This window comes from Athene noctua, chromosome 6 (assembly GCF_965140245.1).
Source record: "Athene noctua chromosome 6, bAthNoc1.hap1.1, whole genome shotgun sequence".
Classification (NCBI taxonomy): domain Eukaryota; kingdom Metazoa; phylum Chordata; class Aves; order Strigiformes; family Strigidae; genus Athene; species Athene noctua.
The window spans coordinates 6,202,848-6,218,484 of record NC_134042.1 but is presented as its reverse complement, the minus strand read 5'-3'; the positions used below and the strand labels follow the sequence as shown (position 1 = coordinate 6,218,484).

The following is a 15,637-nucleotide window of genomic DNA, read 5'->3' as shown; positions in this document are numbered from 1 at the left end:
GTAATAGTTACATTGTCTCAGTTATACTTTATTTATATTTTAATGACTAGAATTTGACATGAACTTTTCTATGTTGGATAATTTCATTCCTTCTAACTTGATTTTCAAGACTGAATATATCCAGGACACCAGAGAATCTTAAGGAACAGAAGGATATCAATAAAACTCACAGAAATTAAGCAGATGTCCCACTATGCCCAGTTGATAATTTTGCATAATGGTTGTTGCTTCTCTTAGCTAACAGTGCTGGGATACTGGAGATACAGATGTTCTTTGTTCATTCTTAATTCCTTGATCCCTCCTTTTCTGTTTTTAGAGTTGCTTCTTCAGTATTTTTATTCTGCATGTAAAAGTGTATTTTGTTCCTCATGAAACATTTCTAGTGCATAGATCTGCACATCTGATGATGCTTATTCCTCTGACATCAGCCATCCCTCTCACATGGTCAGCTCCAGTCTTAGCTGTAATAATATGGGAAAAAAAAAAATTACAAAATAGCATGGAGGTGGTTAAATACCAGAACAGATGGACTAGAGAAATTGTGGGCTCTTGTAGGTGTTCAGTCTCCACTGGATGTGCCCTGAGATACCTTTTCTAATTAGACTTGTTTTGAGCAGGAGACTGGACTGCATGGCACCTGGAGTTCCCTTCCAATGAAAATTATGGCTCTACAACTTCATTTGTCCCTTGTAATGCTTAAAAAAAAAAAAAAAACCAAACATAAAAAAAACCAGAATGCTGTAGTCAGAGCATCATATACTGAATTAGTATATTTTCTCTCTCCTTTATTTAACTTGCTTGTTTGTTCCATAAAAAGTGTAAAGGTGGGGTTTTTGAATACCAAGTTTTTGCTAGAAGTCATACTGAATGTTATGAAGAATTAATCATGGATAGTACAGGGCTTATTGAAAGAAATTGAATTGTTAATGAAGATATGAATATATAAATGCTTTCTGGTTTTCCGTTTGATATTGATCCTGACCTTCCCATACTACCTTTGCCAGCAGTCACATTGTCCTAAATTGTTAGCTTATCGTTTTTCTCAAAGCACTCAGTGAGGTAAGAAATGGTCATACTATGAAGAACATGCTTTGTGCTGCTTAGACCATTGAATTCCTGAACAATTTAGAAAGTTGAGTTCAGGTCCTTTGATATCACTGAATTCTGTATGATGATAAAAACGTCAGTGCAGTGGTTAAACTCAACTTACGTGATTGCGTTTTGCCTACTGAAATCCTAAAAGAAATTGAACAGCCAATGCCAATTTTTGTTCTTGATGTGAAAATTCTGTGTGGTACTACTGTGCATCTTTTACCAGAAGTTACGAAGTAGGTACATTTTGGTGGTCTGTAAAATGGTTCCTATGTGATGATTTTAGACACAATGTGATGAAAAGACCTGCATGAGTACAACTTAATGGGTTTGTTTTGGTTAATTTAAAGGTAATAAGCTTACAGAGGGTTTTTTATGTTATAATATTACAAATTGATATTACTGGCAGGGGGGCAGGATCATTAACTCCTCTGTTAGCATTTTCCCAGGAAATGCTCTGCATTTCAATCATTATTGCTCAAACTATTGCTCTAACAAGGAAGATTACAGTGTGATTTGTATCGTGTTATCCACTGTATGCTAAAAGGAGCATATTAGCATGAGTGAAGTCTAGATAAGGTTTGAAGTGCTGGTACCAGCTGCTAGAATGTTTCATGCAGGACTGGTTGCAATATCGCTACAATAATGCTTCCTGAGCAGATAATTATGTTTGAGAATTTTTTTCTCTGAATTGCTACTCGAGTCTGACTTCAAGGATTTTACTCTTGACTCCTAGTCAGAAGTTTATTTAAAAATAAATACAAATTTGGAACTCCAAGCAACAAAACTAAAACACCTAGACAGAGAGTGCTGCTGCATACGGGAAAGAAGACAGAGAGAAGCAGAAAAATTAAAGCAGTTATTGCAACATTGCAATAATTTTAAAGGGAGGGGGGGGAAATGAATTTGCTCATTGTGGTTTCATCTTCTGCAAATACCTGAGGAAGGAAATTTTTCGTGGAAATAATAGATATAAAGTTTTGTTCATATGAGCTAATTTTCAAAGACATAAAAACTGGTTTTAATTATTTATAGCCACAATTTGAGCTTTTCTCATTCAAGAAATTAAAAATGCCTTTTTTGTGTAATTGACTGCTCTTCTGGTTTGTGTCTGTGTAAATCTGATGCCTCTATTTTATCTCCTTACTTTGCTGCCTTATTTCTTTATGTTCTTCCTGGATGATGTTAAATTTTTATATTTATGCCTTCTCCGTCCCTGCAGAATCTACCTTCTCTTAGCAACCTTCTTCCTCCATGCAAAATGTTGTGCTGACACCCATACCCATTTAATTGTTTGTGCATTTGGCTTGGTTTATGTTCAGATCACTTTCTTCAAGACTGATAGATGTGGTTGAATAATATTTAGTGAGTATTTTACATACAGAATTATGTCTCCTTCTCAGGAAGCTTTAAAAAATATGTCTGGATTTGTAATGAATGAATTTTTTTCATTGTTAATAACCAGTTGATGATTCCCTAGCTTGTGCTGCCAGATCCATTCCACAAAGTGCAGCAAACCTGTGCCTGGATTGTGCCAGAGGTATTTCCCCAAAATGACCTGTGCTTCTGCAATCCCTCTTCATGCTGTTCAGCACTGATAATGCTTTCTGTTGTGGATTATGACAGTCTGAGTGACACACCATGCAATGAATAATAATGTGTCATAGCTGCAAGTAGTTAAGAGTTTCCCTCTCACTTCTAGCACCTTGCCTAACAAACTCCTCTACTCCCACACAGTTTTGTGACAAAGGGCTGGGATATATTTATATACTTGCTCTCATTTAACCAAAGCAGAAATCCTTGCCATTCTAGAGTTTAGCATACAAGGTCTTCTTCAACATGGCTGCCCTGTAAATATCCCACTTAAACACCTTACAGAATCAAACCCCGAGGGTGGGCATGGGTATAATACACAACTGCCCACAATAAACATCCGTCAGTTTGCTAAAGAAGGAATGTGTAAGATGCAGGCGTTCGAAGTTTTCTGCAGCAAGATAGGGAAGTGGTATCTTAAATGTTTTCTCTGTCTTAATATTAGAATATTCTGGAAATAAATTTAAATCTGTGAGTATGTTGTCTAATATATTTTCTCTCTGCGTAGAATCACCTCAGTCGCTATGACAAGTTTTTGTTTGTCTTTTTTTTTTTTTTTTTTTTTTTTTTAATGACCAGCAGGCTTAATGACTGACTCATAATCCTGCCATACACTGCCTCCCACCTAATACCATAGTGACAAGCTGCTGGTTTTCTTCTGTTCAAAGGAAGTAAGAAATAGAAATTGAGCCCTTCGAAAGATGGGATAGCCACTGACGTCTCAGTATGATTAAGCTGCCATGAATGGTGCTGACTACCTGTAAGAAATGCTCCTTACCTCTGCAAGGTTACACATGGGCCTTAAACATTTAGCATGTGTTATTTTCTGTTATATTAGCAAACAAACAGTGTTCTTGTTTGAAAGACTTTTAAAGATGGAAACATATGGGAGTTAGGTGATTAATGCCCTTAATCAAAATCTCTAAATCACAGAATGTTCCAAATCCATATGTTTAAGCACCTGAATACCGTTTGAAATCTATCCTAGATGCTTTGTAGAATAAAGTCAGGTTTAGTGATGTGTTGATGTTGTTCAGGAAAGTTTAAATTGAAGAATTTCAGCAACCTCAAGCTGTTGTGAACAATAAGAACTTCTTATCTTAAACACATTAATTTAATGGGAACAATGCCAATGCCACTCTGCCTACAAACAAGCAGAATATCCTAGACTACTGAGTTCAAGGTCCAGTCTGCATCTGCCTCTCATTCCAGGGTATTTTTTTAAGATTTAACAAACATATACTTTTAGATAGCTACAAGCCACATTATTTTAGAATAAATATATGAGAAATTTTCTCTATGTTTTGCGGCAGATGTTTGAAATGTTCTTCTATGAAAATATCCATCCCTACAGTGTTTTTGACCATTAAAAAACCATGCCGATGACATTTAACCATTACCATATATCATGATAAACATGTATGTACACAGGTACATATATATATCTGTATAAAAGGCAGAAACGCACCAGTCCTGGATTGTTGTATCTGTGGTAGACATGCAGGAAATGAAACAGCTATTTCAGTGTCATTCTGTGATTTTAATAACTATTTGAATTCTTAAGAGAATGTTAAGGGAAAAATACTTGTGTAAAAAAATCATTACTGCGGAACCATTTATTTACTGATCTTTTTCTGTCAATAAATATCCTTTGACATATTGATATTTTGTTTGTTTTTCTTTTCCTAAGAAAACTGGTGGGAGGGGCAGTAATTGAAAATAAATCCAAACCCCAAAATTACCAAAATAGGAGTAGTTTGGTGTTATCAGGAGTTTTGTTTTAAAGTTAATTTGTCTTTAATTATCATATTTCTGGGGAAAATTTTTAATACGAAGTTGAAACAGCTTTATAGCCTTACATTTGGGAGAGATTGTATTAAATTTGTAATTTGAACCTAAATATCTCTTCTCTTCTAAATTTCTCTTCCAGAAAAGTAACATGTACTGTATGTACTTTAGGATCACAGATGGTTAATTCCTGCTTCCGGATCTATGCCTTCATATATGGAATTATTAAACGTGTTTTTTAAAGTGATGATTCATTTTAGTTGGCTCGTCTTTGGTGAATGCATTTTAAATGGGGCTGTATTTAACCAATAGTGCTGTGCCTGCTTCTGAAAATAAGGCCCACTTGAAACAATTTAAATGAAAGCCAATATCGCTTGACCTCCTGATTGTTCACCAAATGTATTTGTGAGCAATTTAGGGAAAATTTGAAAACTTCAGTTGAGTATTCTAGTTTTCTTAATATTACCCTTATTTATTGTTCAATGATTATCAATACTGTAAAGTTTGATGCTACTACTACTTCTTATCTCTTAAATGATAGGTATTTTTATTAGCATGTTGAGGATAATTTCCACCTACATAGCACGATGGAGTGTAAAACAAATAAAATTGTAAGGAAACGCAGTTTCAATCTAAGGTAGTGGAAAAGTGCAAGAAGAAAGAAATGGAAGGTCTGAAAAAGCAAAACAAAGCAACTGGTACAAGTGTTGTCCAGATCTGGACTTGTGTGTATCACTTCTTGTTTGTTGTGGTTTTTTTCCTGCTCCCAAACAATGCTATAATCACGATGTGCAGCTTCTTATAACAGTGTTTCATTCCTTTCAGGTTTTTTATCCTCTTCATCACCAGAAATAGTCCCCTTAACAAGAAACTCTTCCCTGTATCTTGAAGATCAGATCTGATGCAGTAAGGTGAGTTTTGATTTAAAACTGTACCATACCTTCTGGGAACAAACTTCGGAGAGATGGTAGGAAAACTGAGTCTGAAATGTCATAAAATATATATATACACTTTAAATAATCATAATCCCCGCCATCATTTTCACCAACTGTGTCTGACAGATTTTCCTAAATTCTTATCAGGATTTCTAACATGCAGTCAATAAAGAATGAGAATTGTTCTCAACCACAAGTTCCTTTTAGAACTTCTCAAAGGATCCTATCTTAATGGGGACAAAGGTGTTTATTTGCATTAAACCTGTTTCCTCTTATCATCTCCAAAATAGAGAGTTACATTTCCCCCTTGTAATCTTTCCAAGGCTTAAGCGCAAATCCAGTGCAAATGGGTCTGGGCTGTTCTTCCACTTATACTGCTTTATGAAATGAAAGTTGTGGAACTACCTGTTATGCAATAATGCTGTATTCTCTTTAGAAGTGCCACCATAGTGGACTAGGAAGACTAATCTTCTGTTCTGGAATGGCAGTAGCCAAGTAAATTCCAAAAGAATTTCAAGAGACTCATTACTGTATTAAAATTTTTCATCCACCTCTTTAAGATGATACTGGAAGATGATTAGATAATTCACATTTTATATGCTCTTTAAATGATGTATAAATTTAGTGGGAATGTGGAAATAGAAGGGAGAGCTAAACACTGGTTGAGAAAATCCAGAGAACTCAAGGCAAAGACTGGTCTTTTAACTAATTTACACCGTATTTGAGAGCACTTGTGAGTATAAATACGGTGCCCTCCTGCCTTCATTCATTGCTAGGTCCTAAACGGTTCTCTGACTTTTTCATCTGTCTAGTTTGAGTCAATGTCTGTCAAAGTGTGTTTATATGACAACACATTCAGACATCTAGAATTATTTAATATCAGATATTAGCTGCTAGGGTGCAGAAAAGAATGATCATTATTTAGAAGGATGGGTTTTTACCGTCTCTGCTACCTTATATTTTTCCTGTTTGCCTTGCCTGGTGTAGTGCACATCGTATGGTGGCTGTGTTGTCACATCATGCACTGACACAGCTGTGAAACTTGGCTATCCCTAGTCCAATTAATGTTGAGTCCTTCCTGTTTAACACATTCGATAAGTGTTATTTCCATTTTACAGGTAGGGTGACAGCTGTGAAGAGAAATCAAATAATCTCTCTTGAGATCATGCAAAAACTCTGGAAATACTATCCCAGTGCGTCCTGGCTATAACACTTTTGATGTCCTCATCATTGTCCACAGTCCTGCAAGCACTGACGGTAAGAAAATAGGTTCTTATGTATATTATATGCATTATAGTGCTTCAATCCATTTGAATTTGGATAAATCTTTAAAAAAAAGGGTTTCTGTTGTTTTCCAATGACCAAGGATAAGCTATTAGTGATCTAAGAAGAAAAAAAGACAAAAAATTCACTGTAAAAAGTACATGAGTTTTTTTCATATTGGCCGATAAGGGCTAAGTGGAAATTTGTCTAATAAATAATAATTATGTCTGGATTTTGGTTATAGAGGGTGCTGAAGATATTTAGTTGGAGTAATTTATTTAGAAAGTTATAAATACCTGAAAATAGACCTTGAAAATGAAAGTTTTCTCCTTGACTAATGTTATTCGTGCCATGAACTTTTCTGGGTTTTTTCCACTTTAGCGATTATCTCTGTCAATGATCTCTTTGAATACAACATTTATTTTTCTCCCAGTTTATTCAAAGCTGTAACTTTCTTTTGGATCTTGCATGATTAAAGCAATCCATTATCCTTTTTGTGCTGAAAATTTAGAAATCTGCTATGTTACTTTTTTCTTGGCTCAGAGGTTAAACTTAGGGTCTCTTCCTCATGCCAGAATTTCACTTCAAATGTCTGCTAAATATGAGGACAAAGTAGAACAACATGGCTGCTAGATTGTTTCTCAGTAATGTTTTGAAGCATATGCAGTTAAGATTTTATTCTCAATAAATGTCATTTATATTTTCCCGTCACAGTAACTCTACGGGATAAGAATTCAAGATGTCCAATACATTCATCTCTATGTCAGAGAACCATATTCTTGCTATTTAAAAATCACTGAAGAAACAAGAATGCTGTTACACTTTAAAGATGCTATTTCCAAAGTGATGCATCATTCATGTCCACATCTAGTAGTCTATTTTCTTAAATTTTACCTTCTTAAAATTCAATTTAAAAGAAACAGTCCTTTTTCACTTTACTGACATTTTCCAACCTCACTGAGTCTATGATTCTGTGATTTACAAAACCAAATACATATTAGATGGGGCATGAAAATAAAATGAAGGACCATGCTCTATTTGCATCTATACCTGCATTAATCTGGAGACACTCCATTGAAATCAAAGGAGTTATTCCTCCCTATGGAGTTAATTTACAACAGTTTAATGTCAGTGGCACTCAGTCCTGGAATGGAGAGAATTTGTCTAGATTCAATTTCTAAGCCTGAAATGAGTGCCATAGGAAAATGTCAGGATTTGGGCCATTTTTCTCAGGACTGTTTTAGAGTGAAAGCACGTGAAATTTTGTTCTCAGCCATTTTGTGAGACAGATTTTTGATGTTGAATACAGTGGTTAATTTCAGTCAAAAATGTTCATATTTTGTAGGAAGTTGAAAAACATGACCGTTGCCAAGAACTGGAAATTGGAACAGAAAAATACAAAATCTTTATTATTATTATTATTATTAATAATAATAGCAGTAGTATTGTACAGCTTTTGTTCTTTGCTAGGGTTACTACCCATGAAAATCAGGCTTTGCAGTTTGATTTTGTCATACGATAGAGGTTCTGACATGCACTTCCTCCTGCACTGGACTAATTTGTTTAAGTAAAAATTGGAATAGGATGTGAAAAAAATAGTACTGAAGGGCTACACAGCTACTGTTACAGTAGAGATTAAGTGTGTCCTGTATGTCTGTTTCTAACCAAGTGAAGGTGGATTAATAGTGGTTTTGAACAAATGCATTTGGTTGTGTGCATGTTGTAAGGAGCTATATGTGACTCAGAAATAGAAAAAGTTTGTCCTTCATTGTTTTGGGAGTAGCTGTAACAAAAAAGAGTGAAGGTTAATGTTGATCTTGAAGTTGCTGAGCTCACAGACAGTTTGGAATGGAAGCTGAAATTTAAAATCAGATGCTTTGATAAATTGTGGTCTTATTTAAGTCAGCAGAACTTTTGTCATTGACCTCAGTGGGACCAAAATTCATCTGCTGGGTACAAAGGAAGTTTTTGCTTTTTTCAATATGTAGTTCATTTTGTGCATAAGAGTATACTCTTTAGGTTTAACACTGTAACTCTATGAAATGTCAGGTAAAGTTGTGCTACAATAAACTTAAAAACTATTACCAACCCTAAAGGGTAAGCTCTTGATAGGGACATAATTTCATAAATGTTCTAACCCAAGCTGTATATATATATAATGCTATATATATATAGGTCCTAGTCAGAACTGTAATACAACAATCCAAAGTTAGGAAAAGTTTAACTTTTTTTGTTAGTGATTTCTGGTTTTCATATTTTTTTTTCAGAAAAAAAAAAAAATCCTCTGCTAGTTTTGAGTTGAATGCTAGGCACTCAATTCTCCTAGGCACATAGGTGAAGAGAATCTGAGAGCAGATTATAAAAAAATATTTTTACCAAAAAAAGTATAAGGCTTCTTACTTTCCATATAAAGACTGCTATGAACTATTAAATTACAGAATCAGAATGGCTGAGGGTGGAAGGGACCTCTGAAGGTCATCTGGTCCAACCTACTGCTCAAGCAGGGTCACCTAGAGCCAATTGCCTAGGACCATCTCCAGACAGCTTCTGAATATCTCCAAGGGGGAAGACTCTAAACCTTCCTGGACAACCTTTTCCAGTGCTTGCTCACTCTCACAGTAAAAAACTGTTTCCTGATGTTCAGAGGGAACTTCTTGTGTTTCAGTTTGTGCTCATTGCCTCTGATCCTGTCACTGGGCACCACTGAGAAGAGCGTGGCTCCACCCTCCTGTATTTGTAGACATTAATAAAATCACCCCTGAGTCTTCTCTCCTCCAGGCTGAACAGCCTCAGCTCACTCAGCCTTTCCCTGTAGGAGAGATGCTCCAGTCCATCATCTTCATGGACCTTTGTTGGACTCTCTCCAGTCTGTCCCTGTCTCTCATACTGGGAACCCTAGAGCTGGACCCAGCACTCCAGGTGTGGCCTCACCAGTGCTGAGCAGAGGGGAAGGATCACCTCCCTCCACCTGCTGTCAGTGGTTTGTCTAGTGCAGCCCAGGATACCATTAACCGTCTTCGCAGCAAGGGCACCTTGCTGGCTCATGTTTAGCTTAGTGAATTGATTGTCTGCTGTAATGGAAACACTGACAATACGGGATTCAGTTCCATAAGCAGAAATTCTAGAAAGTCTATACAGCGGGATGCTTTCCAGTGATGGATTGGTAATATCAAAGATGGAAATTTGTAGAACAACTGTAGAACAATTTTAAACTTACCCTGTTAAGCTGACTGGACAATGAATGTATAGAAGTTCTGAGAATATGGTTCCTTTCAAATGTAAACAACTTAATGAAAACCACCATTCAATTCCATCTTTACCAAAAACAACAGATATTTTGATATTATGGAGAGATGAGTTTATTGAACAGTCACTTAAACTTCCGTGTGCCAAAATTACATGTGCTGTGGTTTTACCCAGATTTTCCTGAAAAGAGGATGTATTTTCTTTTACTGCTTTCAAGCCTCTGTGACCCCAATAGAAATTGCCTATGAAACAAAATTTGACACTAGAACTGTAAATATCAGAGCAAAAATATGTGAAAATTAATAAATGAGGCAGTATTCTAGTCAGCAGCTCATTTTGATAGTTATGCACCTGATTTTAGTGTTTTTTGTATTTAAAGATTTGAACAATAATCAATGAAATCACATATACAGGAAAATATGTACCATGAGCTTTAGTTACATTACCAAAATCACAGATTCTCTGTGAGGTTATGTACGACATATTTTATGTAGTCTGAGATTTTTAGGATCTCTTTTGAATCCCTAAATTGATTAGTGAGCTTGATCCTAGATCCATGCAGTCAAAAGTATGTTTGTCAGCATTTTTTTGTTCCCTTTTGAAAGTAGTAAGCTATAGGAGGATTCATGTACTGTCTCCATATGCAAGTAGCTTCTTGTCAGCAATGCTTAATAAAATAGAAAGAATAATATGTTCCTCAATAAAAGAATAAGCTGATCCACAGCTTCCTTTGTGATTTCTTCATGTTTATTTAAAAGGAAGACAGGGCTGCTACTGACTTAGAATAACTTGAAACTGCTTTTCGCTTTACTTTTTGTATAAGCAAAATGATCTGGTTTCACTCTTTTCCTTAGACTTTTTTTTTTTTTTTTTTTTAATCAATTTAAAATCTCTCTACAGGCCATAATTCTCTTTTCTTAGGCTTTAGTCATGTTTCTTTTCCATAAATGACTGACAGTTATGAATATCTAGTCTTTCCACTAGCCTCTTCCAGTGCTAATCACACACAGAACTTCAGTCCTTTAACTCGCATCATCTGTCAGGAAGGAAAAGGTGTGTTACAAGAATATGTTTTTGTCCATGCTTGTTATGTAAAGATTTGCCAGTACGTACGTTTGAGTTTTGTTATCCTCCTATACTGAGGATCAGGCAAGCTTATTCCATTATATGAAAAACAAAGTTGCCTTGGCAGTCTCTGTTTAGTCTTCTTCACAGTTCACCCTTTTGACTCATGATGATCTTGGTCCATGAGAGGAACCAGGACTGACTGACCTCCGCTGGGTATTTGGGATTTTGTAGCATAGCAGCAGTGACTGTTCTGCAGGCTGTGCCCAGTGGGGGGGAAGGGGCATGAAGGATAGCAATTCCCTAATTTAGGAACAGAACAGAATGCCCCGGGATATTTCCTCTGTCTCAACTTGTCAGCGCTTGTAAAACATTGCATCATGTATATCATCCCAAGTTTTCCATGGTGCTTTCATGTTGAATATCAACTCACCACGTTGGATGGCTTTTGGGAGCTGATAGGTAGGGATTTGTTTTTCTTGACCAGAAAACCTGAAAAATGAATGATTGAAATCAATATACAAACAATGTTGTTTGGAGGCAACAACATACAATGTACTGCAGGAAAAAAAATCACACAACCACAGAGATTTGTATCCACAGAGATACTGTGGCTATTGCAGATGTTCGTGTCTTAGATTATGGTTAGATCCCCAAAAGTTGTGTGTCTTCTGTTTTTTACACCCATATGTTTGCTTAATTCAGTTATAGAAACCTTCACTTTTGCCCACAGGTTCTTTAATACTATCAGAAAAGTGTTCAGGAACTTTTTAAAGAAACAGTGGAGCAAACATCTATTAGGTTGTGATGTTTTGATCCTTCTGGGAAAAGGAACAACTCTGTGTTTTTTCAGATTTTTAGTAAAAAGAAGACTCTCATAAGACTCCTGTAGGCCCAAAATACACCAGTGGCATTAGTGGATAAGATGGGAACAAAATAAACTCACCAACTGAGAAAAAGAGGGTTACTTGTCAGCAACTTCATCTCCTATCACAGTTACAGCCTTCTCCAAAATTCCCCAAATTCTTTTTTAGCAATCCTGAAAGGCCATTATGTTTGGGTTAATCATTACTACTACACACTCAGTCTCTCACCCATTGTAGGTAGTTTGTGTTTGCCTTTGATTTCAGTGATAGTGAGATCAGATGCTAAATGATCTAATAGTGATTAAGGACCTGGTTCCAGTTGCTTAACTTAAATCTGGGAGAACTTTCTCACCAGAAAGCCTGCTGAGTCAGTAGAGTAAATCTGAAAGTCAGTGATAATGATTCAATAAGTGTTATTTGACCGAACTCAACTTGCTTATGGATTTTATAATTCTAGAAAACTTCTAATATGACATATAACTTAAAAATTTGTTTTCTTTTATTTTTAAGTAAGACTGTTTCGCACCAAAATTGAAGGCTAAGTAAGGGTACCAGACATAACTTGGCTATTTGAGAGAAGATTTAGCAAAGACCTAGCTATATTATTGCATGCATGGAATAACTCAGAGTTACTGCTTAATATAAGAAGTTTGCTATAATTACCATGAAAGCAGCTGACTAATTCTTTTTTTGGGGTTGTGTGGAGGAGTTAGATCTATAAATAATTTCTTTCTGATTTTGAGGGAAAGAAATGCTGGCACATACATCATCCATATTCTGTTTCCCTTGATCCTGGATAGGGTAGCATATCTAACCTTATAGATGCAAAGTTTTCTATAAAATTTCTACTTAATTTAAGTAATCAATCTCCTTGTTCAGGAAAAAACGAGACTCAGGCCCAATTCTGATCATTTTAGGTGACATACATAAATACATCTAAAATACCTTGGTAAGTAGGTAAGTACATAACAGTCATGTCAGTACTTTAGTAGCCCAAATTAGGGAGTCAGCTGAGAAACCGCAAAAATCCTGGTCAGAAGTCATCCTAATGAAATTGCAGAGATTTGATAAGTTAGCCTAGACGTTGTACTGTTGTGTTACTGTCACTTAACAGCTTGCTGGAGCCATCACTTGAACCCACTGAAACCCTGAAGCACTTCATAGGGCTTTTGGCCTGGAACATCTGCCAAAATGAAGTTTAGGTAACTTGTATGTGTATACAAGTTTTAAACAAATATTTATTTCTGTAATTAGTAAACAGATTGTCTTTCCATGCAAATTATTTCTGTTGTTATATTTTTTCAAAGATAACTTTATACCTTGCATCGTTTTGTTGTCATTCTTCTGCATCTGTAGCTAGAGTTGGTACCTGTGAATACTGGCTGTTCCGTACTTCTTTTGCAAAGACAACTTTATACCTCATTTCATTTTACTGTCATTCCCTCTGCTTCAGCGGCTAGGCTGGTACCTGTGAGTACTGGTTGAACTGTCAGAAGGCAGGCTTTTAAGAAAATGAGTTTTGACATTCCTTTCCCTAAGATGATCCCTTGTTTTTCAATTACCGCTTTCTGACTTGGGAGATTTCTTAAGGTAACCCTGAGTTTGTTCCCAGGTTGTCAAGCAGGTGGCAGCAGTGCCACATCAGAGCAGCTCCCATCCCCTTTCCCTGACATCAAGTGTTAATGCGATTGACCAATCAGTGGTAAGATGATGGGAGGTAATTGGGTAATTGTATTTTACTGATCACAAGCAGAGAAAAGAAGGGAGGGGGTAGGGTTGGGGGAAGAAGGGGTAAAAAAAAAAAAAAAAAAAAATTAAAAAAAAGCAAACGAGCAAGAAGGGAGAGAACAGACGGGGAAAAGGAGGAGTATAGCCAGAAAGACTGGCCCTGGGATATTTGCAAATCCTAGGGTGTCACTGAAAGGTGGGGAGTGAGAGAAAGCCAGAGCGACAGAAAAGCGGAGCTACTCCCAGCAACAACAAGAGCAGCTGTCAGGAACTGGATATATACATACACGCGTACGTACATGCACACACAGGGAGAATTCAAGCTGAAGCTAATGGGAGGGAGGAAGGGTTTCGGCTGTGCAAAGGGCTCTGCAATTCAGGGATGAAACTAAAAACTGAAAGAAGCGGCTGCGCTCCTGGGAATGTGTCATCTTGGAAGGGAGGGAGGCAGGAAGGAAGGAAGAAAAGGGGGAAGATAACTGGCATGTGGAAGAAGATGAGAGACTAACTCACTGCTGTGCAGAAGGGAAATCCAACTTGTAGATCTGAAATACACCAGGCTCAGCTTGGAAATGAGATCAGACCTGCATTGAAATAAAGAAAGGGAGGAAAAGGGAGGCAGAGACTGGAGAGCTTTTATCCTTCTTTCTATCTATCTTTCCCTCTCTCTCCTCAAAGAAGAAATAGAAGTTTATCTGCCTCGGTGCTGCTGGATCTGTATAGCTGCTGGACAAAAGATGGAGAGGAAGCTGAAATGAAAAGCAAAGGGTGCTTGTGAATTTTACAGCTAAGAGGACAAATCACACCTCCCCGGTCTTCTTTTGTGCCCCATTGGGGGAGTTTTAACATCAGAAAGATTTTGAGAAGTGTGGGGGGCAAAGGGGAGAGTGGGCGTTAAAAACACCCGTCCCAAGTGTTTAAAAAATAACAAGGGGATGGATTTATTCTTGACAGCTGGTGGGAACCTTGAATTTTTTTGTACTCCCTCCCTCCTTCATTCCATTTAATGTGAGATTATGAAAATGCAGAGGAGTTGGAGGGAAGGCAAAAGGATATAACGTGGAGTTTGAAGAGAGGAGAGGGTGCTGATGCTGTGGATTGCTGGCTTCTTGCTGAAATCAAAAATCCAATTGCGCACTGGGTTGTGATTGGAAACCTAATCAGATCTTTGGAGAGGGGGGAGAGAGTCTAAAAGTTTATTGTTTTGACAGACACAAATAAAAATTTAAATGCAAAAGGAGATTATTTTCTAAAGGAGTGTGGGGGATAGAGAAAAAGAAGAATGGGAATCCCCGTTCTAATGTGGAGACACACGGATTGGATAATTGATAGTGCAGCAAAGAAGGGGGAAGAAGAAAATTGCCTGGCAAGACCTGGATCTTAACAGTCACAACAAAATTATATTAAAATAATACAGATGGAGGGTTGCTTAAAAAGAAATACAGCCCGTTCTGCTCTCCAGAGAAAAAACAAATAGTGAGCAATGGAGAGCAGTGGAGCCAGAGAGGCAGAAAACCTCAGAAAAAGGAAACTAGGCAAAGGATCCACAGTGGAATGAAAAGTTTCAGAAAGGAGAAGGACCGTTCACTCTCTGCAAGGATTTTTGGGTTTTTTTCCTGTTATTTTAAACCATTCTTCTCCAGTGAAGGTGAACATCAACGCTACCACCACAGCAATTTTAAGCAGAAAAGTTGAAAGCCTCCGAGAAAATAAAGGACAGAGAAGAAGAAAGCAAAATTGCCAGAGGGGGAGAGTTCAGCAGTGCTGGGTTGGATTGGCACCAGTATGGACTGAAATTGCTGGGAAATTGCAATCGGATACCATTTATTATTACTTCCTTTCTTGTTTTTAATTTTGGCTTGGTTGCTGAAATGAAATAGTTTTCTAACCCCTCCCCCACCCTGGTTTTTCATAACCACTCGGATTTCCAGCTGGATAGTCTTTGAGGATACAGTAAGTACACTTTCCATCTGATTAATTTTTGGAAAAGGAAATATACCCCATTGCCTCTCTTATTTCTTCCTTATCCCTCTTTTCTTGGTCTTTTTCCCCACCTGAATA

The 15,637-nt window shown here is 36.9% G+C and overlaps 1 protein-coding gene across 5 annotated transcripts in view; it reads left to right on the top strand.

The window, feature by feature from the left end:
- LRRC4C (leucine rich repeat containing 4C) overlaps window positions 1-15,637 on the top strand; it is a 249,513-nt gene that overhangs the window by 137,083 nt on the left and 96,793 nt on the right. For 2 of the 5 annotated variants that reach the window (XM_074909384.1, XM_074909383.1), the window contains exon 1: window positions 13,687-15,529. The gene's annotated coding sequence lies outside the window, so the exon portion shown is untranslated. Of the gene's footprint in view, window positions 1-5,298; window positions 5,385-6,526; window positions 6,666-13,686; window positions 15,530-15,637 lie in introns of those variants that run through there. The other 3 variants (XM_074909386.1, XM_074909385.1, XM_074909387.1) reach the window with 3 other exon arrangements.